The following is a 13,392-nucleotide window of genomic DNA, read 5'->3' as shown; positions in this document are numbered from 1 at the left end:
ACTAAGAGGAGGTCACATACGAGAGGGGTAGGGTAAAAGAAGGAAGTTAAGAAGGTGAATATGGTTGATGTACTCTCTATACAAGAATGAATATAGAATTTTTAAACCTGTTGAAGTCACTATGAAAAAGGGACTAAGGTAGAAAGAACTAAAATAGAGGAGATGAACCGATTCAGGTTATATCATACACACACACACACACACACACACACACACACACACACATACACACACACACGGAAATGTTACAAGGAAATGTCATATGTGGCTATCTTAAACAAACAAAAATGTCATTTTTTTTCATTTACAAAACTGGAGAACAGGAGGGCACAGCAGGTCCTGCCTGAGGGATTTGGTACCAGTGGGAGAGGGGAGGAGGTGAAGAAATAGTGAAGGAGGGCGAATATGGTGCAAATACTGTATACACATGTATGTAAATGGAAAAATGGTATCTGTTGAAACTTTTCCAGGAATGGGGGGGTAGAAGGAGAATGGTGGAGAGGGTGAATTCAAGTACAATACATTTGATATATTGTAAGAACTTTTGTAAATGCCACAATGTACCCCCACCTAGCACAATAAAAAAAAAGAATTTGGTGGGGGGTGGGACTGAAAGTGTGGTTCAAGTGGTAAAATGCCTGCCTAGCAAGTGCAAGGCCCTGTGTTCACAACCAAGTACCATAAGAAAAAAACAATTTTTTAAAGTCACAACCACTGATAAATCCTATTTTTGAGGTCCACTTTAGATTTGGCTTGACTATCATAAAACAACCACTAGGAGGAAATACTTTCAAAAGATGAAAATCGCTGTCACAGTGGAAACTTTTGACTCAGGGATTCAAGGATCTTTCGACACTGATTTTTAAATATTCTGAACAAATAGATTGCATAATAGCCAGCACTGAATTTACCAAGTCTCTCTCTTAAAAGTTTATTCAAGAAGTGTGTTGACACATGGATGAGTCTGAATTCCCAAGGCTTTAATTAAAATACTAAAGACCTGAATAATACTTCAAGGAAGAGCTTTTTACCTAAGTGATCTTGATGAGAAAAATACTCCCTAGGATAATCATGACTTTCTACAGAATTTGTGCAATTTCAGCCAGAAGTCATACTTTGTTTTTAAAAACCACAAAACAGGAGTCTTATAACTGTATGCACAGAAATGATTAACAGAATGAGCAGTAAAAATTTAGGGAGTAATAATTTTAGGAAAAATATTGCCCTTTCCCCTATAAACTATTTAAGAAAATAAAAATATATTTTTAGAAACAGAGACTCCTAGAGCTAAACTATGGCCTGTTTCAATGATTCTCAAAGTATCATCTGGGGCTGCCAGTTCCTCGCAGTACTACTACTTGCATTCCATCTTTCATTTCAGCCATGAGTAAATTTTATTGACTAAAACAGACTGCAACGCATTGGGATTCCATCAAAAGCAGGGCCAATTAAAAATAAAGAAATTAGTGCTGGCAAAGGTAGACAAAAAAGTACTTAACATAGTGTTGAAAGAGGTAAGTACATTATATAGTGTTCAAAGAGGTAGAAATTGGTACGTTTTATTGTTTTTGTTGTTTTTTACAGTACTGGGGCTTGAACTCAGGGCCTTCACCTTAAGCCACTCCACCAGCCCTATTTTTGCAAAGGGTTTTTTGAGATAAGGTCTCATGGAACTCTTTGCCCAGGCTGGCTTCAAACCACAATCCTCCCGATCTCTGCCTCCTGATTAGTTAGGATTACAGGTGTGAGCCACTGGCACCCAGCCTGGTACATGCTTTATAGAAAGCAATTTAGCAATGTGCAGCAAGAGGCCTTAAGTCATACCTCATGGTCTGGGAACTTCATTTTCTACTTTTAGGAATAGCCTTAGGAAATAATGAGAGATGCTCACAAAAAATAAAGTAGAGCCATCACTATGGTATAGATAACAGAATAATTAGCGATAGCTTCAAATGGTCAAAAGGAGATTGATAAAATAATGATGTATTCATGGGATCAAACACTACACAGCTAATCAAGTGCAAAGAGTGTTTATGGATGAGACAATATGTAAGATATGAAGCCAAGATGGTTAAGATGAAACTTAAAGCGCAACATCAACTTCCTGAAATTTATGTTGGCTGCAATCCAAAATGTTAATCTCTAGGTTATAGAATTATAAGTGATTTTCAGTTTTATAATTATATTTGTCCTACATTTTCTAAAACTTCTAAGAGAATATATTACTTTTATCACTTAATAATAAAGTAGAAAATACAGCACTAGCTCTTCAATTCATTCTAGTATAAATGAGTGTTGATGAGTGACAATGAATATGGCCAAAAAGAGGTTTGGCCCTACTGCTCAAGGGGCAAAAGGATACTTATAAAGAGCCCAGAGTTGACTTAAGCTGTACTAAGGAAAGCAGTTTAGACACTTCCGTTTTAAACTGCACTCAAAGTAAAATGAACTCATTTTTGTTCATGTGAAATGATCTATGAAGCTAAATAAAATGACATTTCATTTTTTTATTATGACTACAACATTAACTGTTTCCAAAGGCTAAGCATCTTTGTCACCTATGTCAAAATGTGATTGATGAGGGGGTAGGGGTTTAGCTCAGTGGTAGAGTGCTTGCCTAGCATGCACAAGGCCTTGGGTTCCATCCCCAGCATTGCAAAAAAAATACACACACATACACACACACACACAGACTAACTAAAAATTGACTACTATTCAGGTCCCACCATATTCAACAACAAAAATAACTACCACTCTAAAGGAAATTATGAATCATGAGGGGTTCCACACACAGATGAAAGAATAAATAATTTTGGTACAGCCCAGAGTTCCACTTATTCTATTGAAACAAACAGGAACTCAAACACCAGATGATATCTACATTAGATATCATATCTGCAGACTATCACCCCATAATGAAAATGTTCCTACTTACCAGAATCAGTCCCCCATACGGCGTGAAACCTGCTCCAAGAGCAAGTATCTCAAGCAAAAAGGACCAAGAAAGTATGACTCCTTTAACGGCTGTTATTACTCTACCCAGAGTGTTGTTTTCCACATGGGTGATCAGAGGGACTGTGAAGAGAGGATTTCAGAAGTGAACTCTCCAGCAGCCCTCTCTTGTTTACAACCTGGCCTCTGGGAGAAAACACTCAAACTTTAAACGATATAGTCTTACCTAAGATGGTTGTGCTTCAGACATTCCAGTCAACTTTGATATCACATTACAAATACATACTAGCTGACTTCAAAAAGAAGTAGCGAGTAGAAAAGGCTGAATCATTTCTTTCCCTCAAAGTTCTCATTTCAAAATGTTTTAGGCAATGTAAAGTACCATTAAGTAATCTCACTTCCTGTAAGGCCCACATGTCTATGAAAGTGTCCTGTAATAACCTCGACAGGGCAGCAGCACCAAGTTCACGATACTAAAAATGACAGAAGGAATATAGGTGCTACACATGCTACTGCACTACAATATTCAATAGTATATTTACTCAAAAAAATAACGTTTTTACTCCAAAGCAAAGGGAAACTGCTCCAGGGCTGATGATTAGCTCTGTTGTGCCAGAGCTTCTGAAGCTAAACTCACAAATTTGACCCCTGGAGGAATGGGTTCTATAAGGGGAACACAGTTCCCAGGTTGCCAAATACCATGCCAAGGTCACAGCTGTTGCCCCAGGGTATTATCAAAGCCCCTCTCTTGAGAAAAACACCTTCATGATGACCCTTGTTATCGTAACTCTGTTCCCAGAGAGAACAAGGCACAAATGTGTGCCTGCATTAGCAGAAGTCAGCCTTCAGTACTGGAAAACCACTTTCAAGTACAGACTCCTCCTGGAATTCACACTCAGTATATAACGGGCGAGAGAACAAAAGCACCAGCTATATCCAATAAACACAAACAAACATGACTCTTTATTTTATTCCTGTGCTACAACAGTATCAAACTGCTATAATTTAAAATAGTTTATGTACAACTGCAGATTTACAATCCAACTAACACCTACATTAATACCATAACTGTTGACTTCAAACTGAAGTCAGCTCCTCATTTGAAAGAACTCTTAAAGCAGGCGTGGTGATCCACACCTGTAATCTCAGTACTTGGGAGGCAGAGGCAGGAGGATCATATGTCCAAAGCCAGCCTGGGCTACACAGACATTTCAAGACCAGCCTGAGGTACAGAGTAAGACCCAGTCTCAAACCAAACAAACAAACAAAAACACATTATTTTAAATACAGAATAAATCAGATGCACAGTAAGAAAATATCTACATTTATAGCTTTTTGATGTGTGTGTGTGTGTGTGTGTGTATTTGAGGGGGCAGTACTGGGATTTTTGAACTCAGAGTCTCATACCTGCTAGACAAACACTCCACCACTTGTGCCACTCCCCCAGCCCTTTTTGCTTTAGTTCCTTTTCAGATAGTGTCTCATGCTTTTTTCCCAAGTCAGCCTGAGACTGCAATCTTCCTACCTATGCCTCCTATGGAGCTGGGATTACAATGTGCACCACCATGCCTGGCTTATTTGTTGAGATGGGGGTCTCCTTAACTTTTTGCCTAGGTCAACCTCAAACTGCAATCCCCCCCAATCAGTGCCTCCCAAGTACCTGGGATTACAAGCATGAGCCACCATGTTGATTTATATTTCAAAGACTATAATCCTATTTAAGAAGTTGTGTTCACCTTTTAATTAACTTTATAAATCAGAGAAAAAGATACTGCCAAGTTAACTTATCAATCAAACAAAACTTCTATCCTCACAGAGAATATTTTATGCTTTATATATATATGTGTGTGTGTGTGTGTGTGTGTGTATATATATATATATATACACACATACACATATGACTTCACATCTATGATTATCAGGAAAATATGGGAGCACACCCTTTGAATTGCATGTCAAATGAAGTATTTGGTTCCCAATCAATGATATAGCAAATCTGACCGTTTCTAACCTAATCCAGATCCTATAAGCTCCAGCTCCTGAACCAGCTGCGTCTCTCGTACACAGTACTAATTGGTTCACTAATAAAGATTTTATTTAAAATGACCCATCAGCAAAAAAGACCACAGATTAGCAGGTGCTGTGCTTCACTGAAGATCAAGGAAGTGCTCATTAAGTCTCCCACATAACACCATGCCTCAGCTGAGAGGCAATCTTATGGCAGTTAGGAGCCAACATGCTATAACCAGAGAGCCTATCTTCAATTCCTGGCTGTTCGTTTACTACAGATGGGTGACCTAGGGTAAGTTAACCCCTTAACATCAATCGCCGCAACTAAAAAGTGGAGGGAATACTACTACTGCCCGCTGAGTCTGTTGCAAGGCTTAAGAGTTGAACTCACAGCTGTAGCCATTGTGAACTTACGGTTTCTCTAAAAGCAACAACCTTAATCTCGCACCTCCTCGTCCAGCACACATTTTTCCCTCTGCCAAGAACATTCACTTCTCCCTTTTCCTGGCTGAAGTCGTAGTTACAATGAAACCTGCAGAAAGCATCTCTTCACCCCCTATTTATGTCAGGTGTGTGTGTGGTGCTTGCCCTCCAAGCACCCTGTAGCGCTGCACTTAAACTTATCTAAGGTTTGTGTTGATCACCTCTGTAATACTCAGACTTAGCACAGTACAGCTTTAGAATAGGTGCTTAATAACCATTCCTTGAATAAGCATGGAATGAAATCACAAGTTATGTGATGGAGAAAGGAAAGCAAGGAAGGATTTCTACGCTAAATCTTTCACACATCTGAGATAAATAGGAGTGCTTCCTCTCATACAGTGAGACCTTCCATTAACATCAGAAAAGCGATTATCTGTGCAAGTATACACCTGATGCACATTTTGGGTAAAAGAAAATCATGGCTTCACAAACCGAGTGAACAACAGTCTGTTTAATGTGTCTACACTTATTTATTTCATGTCTCATATTCCAAAGAGTATTACAACAAAATTATATGGCTAGTATATCTCCCTGAATATCAGCAGGGCTAAATGAAACCCGTAAGTGCTAGTGGCATAAGTGAAGAGAAGAAAAAGAAGGTGAAACCATGTGAAGATCATACAAGAAAGAAATAGAAGTATTTCATCTTGTGGAGAGCACAGGAGCATTAAGCAGCTTGTCTAGAAGGTGCCACTGGGTGGCGCCAGTGCCTCTAGCTACCCACCACCCAACTGAAACCAGGATTACCATCCGGCTGTCTTGCAGAGCTTACATTGAGAGCTCAGGAGTCTATCTCCAATATACAGTTGGGCAGGAGCAATTCACTGGAGTTCAAGTTCTCCAAGGCTGCCACCTAGTTGGGGATATTGTGTTTGTCAGAGCTCCTGGAAAGTGGGCTATCGATATTTTTGCCTAATCAAAAGATTTCAGAGTCAGCTCACTATTCTGAATGCAGAGATTCTCAGTGAAGTGAGACAGGGAGAAGGGGATCCTAATAACCTGGAAACTGTTTTCAAACTTTAGGTTGAACCATATAAAACTATCAGCAGTCAAAAATCGGTTATATACATAACCAGCAATTTCAAATGGCTCAACTTAACATACACATATATTAAGCCATTGCTACTGATACGAGTATGTCATATTTGTCTGGCTTGTGAGGGGGAGATGACAATACATAGTTGGTCTTTTACTTAAATTAATAAAGAATTAACTGAGAAAAGACATAGATAAAACAAAATACACGAGGATATAGAATAAACTATATTAAAAACAGCAGCCTTGGGAAGAGGCTAAAACCAAAAAAAAAAGTAAATGCTATATTTAAGTGTAAAAAAGTAAATTTTAAAATGGCATGAAAATATGTTCTGCAGTCTATCTTTTAGGGAAGTCTGTGTGTGTGTGTGTATGTGTGTGTATGTGTGTGTGTGTGTGTGTGTGTGTGTAATGTACTGATATTTTCCACAGGAAAACATATGTATAGCAAAAGTGTCAACTACTTCTGAGTAGAAGGATTACCCATATTTTGGTGTTATTTTTATCATTTTACCTATATATGTTTTCTAGAATAAACGTGTATAATATATTTGGATCCTAAAACAGAAAGAAACAAAACTTTGGTAGAACAACTAGGGATGTCCAAGTGACTTCTGTAGATTAGTTAATAGTATTACACCAGTATTATGCTATATAAACTGTTAACATTAGGGGAAGATAGTTAAAAATTACACATGGGGCCTTTGAACTATCTTTAGTAGATTTTCTATATACCTAAAATTATTCCAAAATTAAATGTTTATTTAAAAACAATAGGCCAGGTATGAATATCACATTTTATACAAAATAAATACAAGCCAATTGTTTTCAATCTAGAAGAAAGAATCCATTTGGCTAAGCCATCCTTACATACAAACAAGAATGTGGTAAAAATAAATTATTTGGCAGTAAGCCATTACACCTTCCAGCAGTTATTACTGTATCATCTGGCCTCTCCTAAATATGGAAGTGATGTCACCCTGCTGAGCACACTGACTCAAGCAGGAAAAAACGGTTAAGTCTCTGCTTATTTGGTTTTGTAAAAATCATAGCTAAAGACCATCTACCATAACAATATGCAGAATTGAAGAGGGAAGGAATTAAAAGTTAAGAATAGCCAGTAACAATCCTTTTCCTTCATAACACATTTTAAAATCTAGTTTCCAAGTAGTACAAGTGCACATGAATGCATTTGTTAAGGAAACATTCAATGAGTATATGCTATGCTCTGCCCTCACAAAACTGTTCAATGGACAGTATTTTAAGTGGATAGCAACCTAACACAGAGAGTTGGATATATGGGTTGAATAGGAAAGGAAGGTCACCCATGAGGCAATCCTCAACCCTATAATAATAGCCCAACCAGATGATTATAGACTTTTTAAAGTTAATAACAAAGCCAGGTGCAGTGGTTCATTCCAACAATCCCATCTGCTCTGGAGGTAGATTGGGAGGATCTCAGTTTGAGGCCATCTAGGCAAAATGTTAGCAAGACCCATCTCAACCAATAAAGCTGGGCACAGTTGCTCACACCTGTAAGTCTAGCCATAAGGGAGATGTAAGTAGGAGGATCCTGGTCGAAAGCTGGCCAAGGCAAAAAAGGGAGACCCTACCAAAAAAGTAACTAAAGCAAAATGGGACGGTGCCTACCACATTATTGCCATATTTGTCAGGCATCTGCTGCAGGGAGAGTAGTCAGGCTACACAGCTCCAGCAGCTGTGTGATTTCTTTTTACTTTCAGGCAGGTCACCTGGACACATAAGAATCAGGAAATGGGTTAATTAAAAGTTGAATTCGACCTTCCGGAACAAGATGGCGGGTTGCTGACATCCCTATACCCCAGTGGCTACTAACCACCCTGAAGAAGGAAGATCAGGGAACCCCAAAAGGCACCCACAGGGGCCCCATAACCAACAAGAAACAAAGACCTCTCTGAATCCTCAAATACAGAAGCAACTAACCGTAGGAAGAACAGGAAGAACGACTTGCAGCTCAACACTCCCAATCCCCTACCCCTGAAGTCACCAAGTGGCTCCAGGCTCCATTACTCAGAGCTTGCTCAGCAGTAAGTCCTGCTTCCTGGCACACACAGGAATTCAGGGATCCACACTCCCCCCAACTACATGACCTGCTACCTTCACCCTGAAAAGCCGGGAAAACTGGTGCCCCTGTATAAGCAGCACCCAGGGCTCTGGGTGCTACATGCGTTAACAGAAGGCGCAAGCCAGCAGGCTTGGTTCCCCAGTGGGCAGCAGCTGCTGTACCACGTTCCTGGAAGCTTGTGCCGGCAAGCAGGCCCCAGGGTTCCCACTGCCCGCAGGCTTCAGTCCCCCATGCCTATAGTAGCTGCCATGGCTCCTGGCAGCCCACACCAGCAAGCAGGCCCTAGGGCTCCTGCTGTCCACAGGCTTTGTTCTCCCATGATTGCAACAGGTCCTGTGACTTCTGGAAGCCAGCACCTGGCAAGCAGACCCCAGAATTCCTGCTGCCCACAGGCTTAGCTCCTCAGTGCCTACAGCAGCTGCTGTGGCTCCTGGTAGCCTGTGCTGGCAAGCAGGCCCCAGGGCTCCCGCTGCCTGAAGGCTTGGTACCCCTGGTTCCTGCAGCAGCTGCCATAGCTCCTGGAAGCCCATGCCACAACACAAGTAGATTCCTGGGCATCCACTGCATTGTGGGCACCAGATGATTCAAGCCTGCCGGCTTTGCTGCCCCACAGGCACCCTCAACTTACTACCCAGTGCCAGGAGCCTGCTGCAACACACACAAGTGAACCCCAGGTTCCACACTTTGCTATTGTCCTGGTGCCAGGGGGCTTAGCTTCCCACAAAAGCACAGAGGCCCAGTGCAAACCACCAAGTCCTCCCATGGGAGAGCCCCCACTGCCCCATCAAAGAATGGGAACATAGCTCTTCTACTGAGTGGTAATCTGCCATTCTTTGGGTATCAGAAGATCTGCTTCCTTAAGGCACAAAAAGGCCCAGCACTTCCCACTGTGTCCAACCATGGGAGAGCCCCTGCTTCTCCTTTAAAGACCAAAACCGCTAGATTCCCCACTGAGGGGATAAAGCTGTAACCTACCCATTGAGTAGCACCAGAAGGCCTGCCTTCTGAGGTGCACAGAGGCCCAGTGCTCCCCACTGTGCCTGACAGCTGGAGAGCCCCCAACTCCCTGCAGGAAAGTCCTGTCTCTCCTGTCCAAGAGCTGGAATCTCAGCTCTTCCACTGAGTTCCAATCTGCTACTCTGCAGGTGCTAGGATGCCTGCCTCCCACAGTGCACAGAGATCCAGCACTCACCACTGTGATTGCAGGAGAGTCCCCGCACCCCCATCAAAGAGTGGGACCTCCACTCCCCTCACAGAGGGGGATTAAAACCCTAACTAAAAACAACTCCAGATGCATAAATCTCAATGCAGAATGAAACAGCAAGACAACTGCTCTCCATCAAAAGCCAATTCCACCACTAAGAATTTAAACACCTGTGTAGAGGGAGAGATATCAAATAATGAATTCTAAAAAATAGTAAAAATGGTTAATGACCTCAAAAAAGAAGCACAAAAGCTAGTATTTGACCTCAAAGAGGATATGAATAAACAATTAAATGGGCTTGAAGAGAATACAAACAAACAGATGAATTAAATTAAGAAGACTATCCAGGATATGAAAGAGGAAATCAATAAAGATATGGAAACCCTAAAAGATAATCAACCTGAAATAAACAACTCAATATCCCAAATAAAAATCTCATTGAAAGCTTGGTGAACAGAGTGGGGCAAGTTGAAAATAGAGTATCAGGAATGGAAGACAAAGTAGAGGAATAAGATCAAACAGTAAAAGATCATCAAAGAATGCTAAGAAAATATGAATGTAACAAGCAAGATATCTGGGACACCATCAAAAGACCAAACGTATGAATCATGGGTGTAGAAGGAGAGGAGATATGAACTAAAGGCACTGACCACCTATTCAATAGAATAATAGCAGAGAACTTCCCTAACCTCGAGAAAGAGAGTCACCCAGGTGCAGGAAGGTTACAGAACACCAAACCATCAGGACCAAAAAAGAAATCCCCCAGACACATCATAATCAAAACACTCAGCACACAGAACAAAGAAAGAATTCTGAAAGCTGCAAAAGAAAAAGTCAAGTCTCATATAAAGGCAAACCCATTAGAATAACAACAGATTTCTCAACTCAAACTCTAAATGCAAGACGGTCATGGAAAGACATAATTCAGGTCCTGAAAGAAAGCAACTGTCAACCTAGACTAGTCTACCCAGCAAAACTATCCTTCATAACTGAAGGAGAAGTTAAAACCTTCCACAAAAAGGAAAAACTAATGGAATTTATGACCACCAATCCAGCACTACAGAAGATACTTAAAAGACTTTTACATGTAGAAGAAGAAACTAGAGTGAGACAGGAAGACTCAAGAAAGAATAAACCCTTTTGAGCAAGCCAGACCAGTAAACAAGGACTAGGTAAAACTAAACAACAGGTGAATAAAAATGGCTGGAAACAACAGGCACCTCTCAAAATTAACACTGAATGTGAATGGCTTCAGTGCCCCAATCAAAAGACATAGACCAGCAAACTAGGTTAAAAAAAAAAAAAACAAGACCCAACCATATGTTGCTTACAAGAGACTCATCTCACTGAAGAAGAAATTTAAAAAAAAAATACTGGCTTAGAGTCAAAGGGTGAGAAAAGTTTCCAAGTATATGAACCCCACAAGCAGGCAGGAGTAGCTATTTCAGATCTGAAAAAGTAGACTTCAGACTAAAATCAATCAGAAGAGACAATGAAGGTCACTTCATATCAGTTAAAGGAACAATTCCATCAAGAGGAAATATCAATCCTTAACATATATGCACCAAACACAGGGGCACCCATCTGTATTAAAAAAAAAAAAAACCTCTAATGGCCCTCAGAGCACAGATAGACGCTAACACAGTGATGGTGGGAGAAGTGAAAACCATACTGTCACCAATAAGTAAATAATCCAGGCAAAAGATCAACAAACTTCAGGGCTACTCCACACATTAGACCAAATAGACATGGTTGATATCTATAGAGTATTTCACCAAACAACCAGGCAATACACATTCTTTTCTGCAGCTCGTTGATATTTTAGGACATAAAGCAGGTCTCAAAAAATTCAAGAAAATTGAAATAACCTCCTGAATCATATCAGATCACAACAGAATAAAACTAGACCTCAACAACAAAGGAAATCCCAGAAAAAATTCGAACACATGGAGACTGAACAACACACTGCTGAAAAAACCAATGGGTGGACAAAGAAATCAAAAAGTTCCTAGAATCCAATGAAAATGAAAATACAACCTACCAGAATCTGTAAGACACAGCAAAGGCCATGCTAAGGGGAAAGTTTATAGCTATAAGTGCCTACACTAAAAAAAAACAGAGATCTCTCAAGCAAACAACCTAATGATGTAACTTAAGCTCCTGAAAAACAAGAACCAACCAAACCCAAAACCATCAGACGGAGAGAAATAATAAAGATCAGGGCCAAGATCGATGAGATCGAAACCATACTATATGAAGAATCAATTAAACGAAAAGTTGGTTCTTTGAAAAGATTAACAAGATCGACAACCCTTAGTCAACATGATAAAATGGAGGAGGGAAAAGACCCAAATTAATAAAATCAGAGGTGAAAAATGGTACATAACCACAAATATTAGTGAAATCTGCAGAATCATTAGAGTACTTTGAAAACTCATATTCAAGTAAACTGGAAAATCTAGATGAAATGGATAAATTCCTAGATGCATATAACCAACCAAAATTGAACCAAGAAGATATTAAACACCTAAATACTCCTATTACATGTAATGAAATCAAAGCAGTAATAAATAGTCTCCCTACAAAGAAGAGCTGAGGACCTGATGGATTCATACCCAAATTTTACCTAACCTTTAAAGAAGAACTGACACCAATACTCCTCAAACTTTTCCAGGAAATAGAAAATGAAGGAACACTACCAAACTCATTCTATGAAGCCAGCATTACACTCATTCCAAAACTCAATAAAGATGTAACCAGAAAAGAGAATTATAGGCCAGTATCTTTAATGACTATAGATGCAAAGATTCCCAACAAAATACAAACAGAATTCAACAACATGTCAAAAAGAACATACACCATGACCAAGTCAATTTCATTCCAGGATAGTTCAACATACGCAAATCCATAAACGTTAATACAGCATATAAACAGAAACAAGGACAAAAACCACATGATCCTCTCAAATAATGCACAAAAAGCCTTTGACAAAATTCAACACCCTTTCATGATAAAAAGCTCTGAAGAAACTAAGAATAGAAGGAATGTTCCTCAACATAATAAAGGCTATATATGACAAACCTAGAGGCAACATCATACTAAATGGAGAACAACTGAAACCATTCCCATTAAAGTCAGGAACAAGACAGGGCTGCCTGCTTTCCCCATCCCCGTTCAATACAGTTTTGGAATTCCTAGCCAGAGCAATAAGACAAGAGTAAAAGATAAAAGGAGTTCAAATAGGGAAGAAAGAGGTCAAACTATCCCTATTTGCAGATGACGTGATCCTATACCTAAGAGACCCCAAAAACTCTACCAAAAAAACCTATTACAAATCATAAACTCTTTCAGCAAAGTAGCAGGATGCAAAATTAACATACAGAAATCAGTAGCTTTTCTATATACCAACAATGCACAGACTGAGAAAGAAATCAAGGAAACAATCCCATTTACAATAGGCTCAAAAAACAATAAAATAGCTTGGAATAAACTTAACGAAGGAAACCAGATACCTTTTTAATGAAAACTAAAAACCACTGAAGAGAGAAATTGGAGAAGACATCAGAAGATGGAAAGAACTTCCATGCTCATGGATCATTTGTGA

General features: G+C 39.8%; 1 protein-coding gene across 4 annotated transcripts in view; it reads right to left on the bottom strand.

Annotated features, from left to right (window-relative positions):
• The window catches only part of Acsl4 (acyl-CoA synthetase long chain family member 4), a 93,488-nt gene that overhangs the window by 63,328 nt on the left and 16,768 nt on the right, over positions 1-13,392 (bottom strand). For 2 of the 4 annotated variants that reach the window (XM_074063339.1, XM_074063341.1), the window contains exon 1: positions 2,936-3,116. The exons of the other annotated variants lie outside the window; for them this stretch is intronic. The gene's annotated coding sequence lies outside the window, so the exon portion shown is untranslated. Of the gene's footprint in view, positions 1-2,935; positions 3,117-13,392 lie in introns of those variants that run through there. 4 annotated transcript variants of the gene reach the window in all.

The sequence above is a fragment of the Castor canadensis genome, chromosome X (assembly GCF_047511655.1).
Source record: "Castor canadensis chromosome X, mCasCan1.hap1v2, whole genome shotgun sequence".
Lineage (NCBI taxonomy): Eukaryota > Metazoa > Chordata > Mammalia > Rodentia > Castoridae > Castor > Castor canadensis.
Note: the sequence above shows the minus strand (reverse complement) of the source record. Positions and strands in the feature narration are given on the sequence as shown.